Genomic DNA, 6285 nt, shown 5'->3' with positions numbered 1-6285 from the left:
CCAATAGGGAGAATGAACCGGCCAGGTGGGCTCCTGCCAGCTCCACTGCACCCCAACGGGACCCACTATAAACTTCTGTACCGGGGCGGGAGGGCTGCGGGCTTCGCGCCGGCGGAAAGAAGCGTGGGGTTGTCAGCGCTCTCTCGCTCGTGGCTGACCGGGAACGGGCGGGAGTGGGCTCGTCGGTAGCTCCAGAGTGGAGGGAGGAAACCTGCTGGCTCCACCAGCGGCGGAACCCCCGGGGTTTGTCCCCCGGCAAGACCGCGGGGCTTGGGCGGGCGGCGACACGTCTGCTGGCAGGGCAGGGCAGGGCAGGGCAGGGCAGGGCAGGGCAGGGCCCGCGCAGGCAACTCTCCACCCTGCCCCTCCTCCGCCCCGGCCCCTCCCGTCGGCCCCGTCCCCTCTGCAATCAGGCGAGTGGCTGGGACACCCCTGCCCCGGGCTCCGCCGCGGCCCGCCCCGGCCCTGCTCCCATAGGCTGTGGCGCGCCCCGCCGCCCGGCCCCGCGCCCCGGGCTGCAGCCGGAGTGGCGGAGCGCGGCTGTCACTTGGGCCGCGCCGCTGCCCGGAGCGGGGGGCGGAGGCGGGAGCACCGGCCCGGCCCGGCGGAGACGCGCTCAGCCAAGTGCTGCCCGGAGTTTGCTCCCCGCCAGGCGGAGCGGGCGGGCGGGCGCAGGCGGCTGGGCTGAGGGGCGCGGCGGCGGCAGCAGCTGAGAAGAGCGCGGTGCGGAGCCGAGCCGACGGCGGTGAGTAACTTCCCTGCCCTGCCGCCGCGCCGGGCGGATCAGCCTCCCTTCAGCTACCGGCGGCGGCGGGAGGGCTGCCGGGCAGGGTGGCGGCCGCACCCCCTTCTCCTTTCGGCCCCGGCCGTGGTAGGGGAGCCGGGGGGCTCCCCGCCGGGCCGGGCCGGGCCTGCCGCGGATGCCGGCTTGGGCCGCGCTGCGGGGGCAACAGGTACGGGAGAGGGGCTGGGGCGCGGGGCTGAGGTGTCTGAGGTGCCCCTCGCCTCGGAGCCCTCGGGCAACGTCGCGGCCCTGGCCCTGCGCTCGCCCGGGAGAGGCGGTGGTTCTTTCTGGCCTCCCCGGGAGCGCAGGTGCTGCTGCCGGGCGTGCTCTGCCCGCCGGCCGTGAGCCCCGCGGAGCCGGGTCCCTCAGCGCATCCTGGCGAAGCTCAGCGGTTTGCTCAGGCGCTGGAGACTTGCTCCCAAGGCTCCTGGTTTTGGGGTCCCTAAATACACCTATGCCGCGCTCGTGTAGCGTTAGTGAAGAAGCTGCTCTCTGAAAAGGAGTCAAATTACTGCCTGCGGGGGAGGCAGAAGAACAGCTGCAAGCAAACCCCTGCTACAGGAGCTGGTTTCAGGTTATGTGTTTTACAGCTGCGCCAGAGGAACTCGGAGCTGTATGTAAAATGTGACTGAAGCCTATGGAGTTGGCAGCTGTTTCAAAATGTTAACACCAGTCCTAGGTGCTCTGAGCGAGGCTCTCCTTTTCCCTCCTCCCCGTTTGTTAGCTCTTGTCGCTGAAAATACGGTTTACAAATTTCAAGCCTCATCTCAATGAACTTTACAAAGCATACTTCAAAATTATCATTACATTTGGTGGAATATTAGTACTCGGTCAACTAAGTGAGGAACCAGTTGCTGGGACTGTGGCAGTGACAAATCTGACAGTCCCTTGTGACTTTTCGTACCATGTTCCTAGTGCATAGCACTGATTGTTTACTTCTGTAGAAATCCACACTTAAGTACTTCTGAGCTTCATTTAATTCCTTTTTTAATTACATGATACTGTGGGTTTGTTTCTTTCTCTGTGTGCAAAGTAAAAAAATTCTGTCAGGGTTTAGCTTTGGGGTATGTTTCATAGTTTCTGGAAATAAATTTCAAACATAAATGCATTTGAAGTTATGTTCAAAAGAGAAGCTGTTTTGAGCTAGACTTTCATTAATAAATACTTTGAGTTGGGTTTTTGGGGTTTTTTGTTTTTTTATTATTCCTCTACCCAGTTCCTTTTGGCTTCAAGATGCTTTTTTCTAAGCTGCAATCCAGCAGCAGATCAAGGAGGCTTAGGAAGAAACATCAGATGGTTTCTGTTAGTGTCTCTACCACTTGAAAAAACATGTTAGTACCATATGCTGCCCTGACTTTATTAAAACAAATTTCCTCAAAATGGAAACAAGGTATGTCGGCATACTTGCTAGAACTTTAAGACTTAAGAGGGTCCTTTATCTTTTTTTTTTTTTTTTTTTTTTTTTTTAAACGATCTGCTCATGGAGTGAGGAATCCTCTTGCCTGGACACAGTGCTGTATGAAATTATTAGCTACACGTTTAGCAGGCTTCAAAGAACACCATTGTACCAAATTACACTTTTTAAATAGAAATATAATGTTATGTTTTAAAGGGCTATTACTATTACAAATCTAAAATACCTGGATATTGCAAGAAAACTATTAAGCCATAATTTTACCATCACAGTTTTCAATACTGAATTTTCAGTTCTACTGACCCTTAACTCTGCCAGTGATTTCACCAAGAGATAGATAGCCTGGGCCTTGGACTTAGGTCTGTGATTCACAAACATCATGATTTCCTAAAATATGACTTGAATATTCAATTTAAATAAAATAAAATGAAATAAGCTACAATTTCAGGATGAAATTATTTTTATACAATTGCAAGCAACTGTGAAGAAGCGATACCAACAAGATGCAAGTGAAATGTGTAAGGATATGATGAGTATTAAGCACTGGATTAGTATAAAGTAATGTCATAAATCATCAAGATGTGTCTTATTTAAAGAGCTGTTAGAAGCTGTTAGATACTAAGAGCTAACTAATAAGAAAATTGCATTCATTCAGTGTTAAAATCCTCCCTGGTGTAAAAGGTACCAGAAGAAACTGGCTGCCTCTTTGATACAGGAGTGGCTTTTTCCTGATGTTTGAAAATTCTTTGCTGATCAGGTTTGCAGAAGCAATTTTAATGTGATGATGTTGAATTGCATGCTGCAATTCAAAGATGAAAATTCTTTTAAATATCGGTATTAAATTATGTAATTGTTGAGTCATGATGTCTACAGAGCAATAAAAAATAACAATGTTGCAGTGTGAGCATTTGCTTTTTTTATGGCCCCGATTCTGTAGATGCTTGAGTTTACATATGTTTAATTTTAAACACCGAAGTATTTCTTTTGGAATTAGTCGGTCTGTTCTTAGGCTTATCCTTAAGCCTGCATGTAAATGTTTTCAGGGTCAGGATTTATGTTTGCGAGTTCATGGGATAAACCTGTCATGTTTTCATACTGAGTGTTCTGCATTCTGCATGAGATAATGTGGGTAGCTGACTTCTGCTTCAGAATTCAGGGCTGGTTTATCTCCTGACACGTGAAGAGATGCTCTCAGCCCTCCTACTGTGTTACAGTGCTGTACCTGAGCTGACTTCATCCTTGAAATGTGCTTTGCAATGCTACAGGCATCCTTTCCCTTTCTAAAGTATTTTTAGTGAAATGAATGTGCATAGACGTCAATCCTTCACAGTGTTGTAGATGCTTATTTCAGTTGCTGTTAGTTTTACAAGTAATTTGGGAGCTGGAAGAGGAGGGAAGTCTTTTGCTGAGTCTGTACACTAGATGGTGAAGAGAAAAGCATGCAGTTGTTTGATATAAAATCAGGTAACTTGTGAACTTGCAAGTTGTTTTGCATTTGTGTGATTTTCCCACCCAATTAGTGGGAAATAGTTTGACTTTAAAAATGGAACCTTGGGATAACATAGCTCAATATTTGCAGCCTTATTTTTGTGGTTAGTAAGCGAGCAGTGATATTGTTCCAGGGTTGTGGTATTTTGTTAAGAATGTCTAGAATTTTCTTGCTGTCATCACAGCAAGCAGACCAAATTGGAAAGTAATTGTGAGTTTATAAACATGTCAGCTTAATGTTATATAGAAGTTAATTTTTGCCCAGGAAGTGCTGGTTTACTTTGGGATGGCGTGATAAATGTTGCATTTTGCCTTGGCTGTTTTTCCTTCATTCCAGAAAGAAGAATGTGGCTTTGTATTTCATTGCAGAAATTTGTCACGCTTTAACCACTGTTTGATGAGGTGTACAGAATTTTTATGAAGAACCTTTGTCTGTAGAGCAAAATGCAATTTGATCAAGGAGTATACCCAATATATGACCTGGTCTGGTTTTAAATTGTTGTAAATGGTAGTAATAAGTAGTTATAGGTAATGAAGAAGGGGGAGCTATGACTTATTTGTCTTTTTTCTAGTAGTAGAGCGTGACTAAGTGGTGTACATTAAAGGAGAACTCCCATGGGTCTGGGCAGAGGGAAGAACCCAGTAGTTGCAGAAAGGCAGAGCAAGGCTTTTGGATCAGGTTGCCTGGAGTGGTGTCATGCTGTCAGGTATTATTCAGCACAGAGGGGAAAAAACAAGTGACAAGCTGCCTCCTCCTGCATTGGTACATTCTTTGCTGTAGCAGTGATTTTGCAGAGCACTCTGGGCTGCTCTCCCCACCCCAACCCTCAAGACAGCTCTGCCACTGCGTGAGGTTCCCATGGCCTCCAAAGGGGTTGCACAAGCCCAGTGAAAGCTGTCAGGATGATGGCGTTGTGTGTTCCTGGGAACTGGCTGCTTAGAAAACATTTGGGAATATGCAGTTTATTATTGGGTTCAAGTCCATGTTCAAATACATTGACATTTCTATTGACACTTGCAGTTGTAGTTACCAGGTAGATATTGTTTCTTTTCTTTGCATGTGATTTTTGTTTTGAATCCAAGCTCTCCTCCACTGACACCCCCTTCTTAATCTCCTGAATTTGAGCCCCGAAATGCCAAACAGTACTAGTGATGAAAGATTTTTAGCTCTTACTTTCCTGTGGCTTTCTTTGGCCTTCAGGTTGGTGCTAATCCTCATTTCTGAGTTTATGCACAGGAAAAAGAAAGCTGGTGCAGCAGAGGTTTTTTGGCACAACAGAAGCAAATGGAAATTCAAGCAAAGCTAACGGAGGTAAAATGTCATTGGCTTGTGTACTGAAACCAGTTCATGGAAAGCACTTTCCAGTGGTTGCTGTATTGCACTGGGATAAGCTGTCATGTTCTGCCACAGGAATGTGATGTTTGCTTTGAAAAGCCCGACCTGTGGGGTTTTTTTCTGACACAAAGTAACATTTCAGAATCTGGGAATGTTATGATTTTTCTGGCTATCAGGTTTTGGTTGGCTTTCCTGAATAGCCTCTTTTAAATTTTTTTTTTTTTAAAAAGAAGGGTTGGCTGGTATCAGCAAGCCTTCTTCGTTGTTGTATTTTACTTTGTCATAACATGAATGTGCTTTTGTCTGTGTACCTTTTATTAATCCTCAGATGAAATGAGCTGTATCAGCAATGCACTCTTACGGCAGTAGCACAGAGCCTATAGTTGGGTTTTCTCTGGGTATAGTGATGTCATCCAAATCATTCCCCTAATTGACATCATGACCTGCTATACCAGCAAAATCACAACAACAGAGAGAAAGAGAACCCACAACTCCCATAAGACTCTTAAGATGACCACATTTTGACTTCAATCTAGTTGGTTCTTCCACTGTCTGTGGTAACAGTCTGCAGAACAGAACAGTCCTAGTCCACCTTGTGGCTGGGTAGCCTAGCACTAAAGCAAGTCACACTTCAAGGAGAGCACTTAAGATGTTAAGTGTCTGTTTGTGCCTTGTGGATTGTGCACTGAACATCTGCAGTAGATTAAATACTGAAATGTGGGCCATATTGAGTTTCTTCTACACATTTAGAGGTTAAAAGTTATTAAAAAGATAAAAAATCAGTAACAGAGATTGCCACTTCATGCAGAGGAGGATGCCTTATTGTTACATGCTTTCATTGTTCACGTTTGTATTTACAAATAGCTCATCCTTCCTGTGTTCTCGAGTCTTTTTATTAAATCTATTCCCCTGCCCTGTATCAGTGTTTTCACCTATTTATTTTTTTTAATCAAGTGTTTAAAATCCATTTGTAAGCAGACTGAAATAACAAAGTGAAGGTTGATCAATACATCACAAGACCACATAGATTCTAATGTGTTGTATAAACTTTCCAGTCACCTTCAAAGAGTTTGCTATCAGCCCCATTCTGATCAATGTCTTGTACAGTAAGTTCACACCAGAGCCATCATCCAAATCTCCCCACTGCCCGGTGCTGCCTGGCTGTTAATTGAAGTAACTTCCTATTTTTAACTTCAAAACCCCTCTTTTTCAGTCTAGCTTTTTCCAGAGCAGGTAGGTAAGGATTTGCCTCTTTTTTCCTGC

General features: G+C 45.9%; 1 protein-coding gene across 4 annotated transcripts in view; it reads left to right on the top strand.

The window, feature by feature from the left end:
- The first annotated feature begins 432 nt into the window (after nucleotides 1-432).
- LNX2 (ligand of numb-protein X 2) overlaps nucleotides 433-6285 on the top strand; it is a 59815-nt gene continuing 53962 nt past the window's right edge. For 3 of the 4 annotated variants that reach the window (XR_011724372.1, XR_011724371.1, XM_071736460.1), the window contains exon 1: nucleotides 734-745. The gene's annotated coding sequence lies outside the window, so the exon portion shown is untranslated. Of the gene's footprint in view, nucleotides 746-6285 lie in introns of all 4 variants that reach the window. The other variant, XM_071736474.1, reaches the window with a different exon arrangement.

This window comes from Heliangelus exortis, chromosome 1 (genome assembly GCF_036169615.1).
Source record: "Heliangelus exortis chromosome 1, bHelExo1.hap1, whole genome shotgun sequence".
In the NCBI taxonomy this organism is placed as follows: domain Eukaryota; kingdom Metazoa; phylum Chordata; class Aves; order Apodiformes; family Trochilidae; genus Heliangelus; species Heliangelus exortis.
This window is presented reverse-complemented; position numbering and strand designations above follow the sequence as displayed.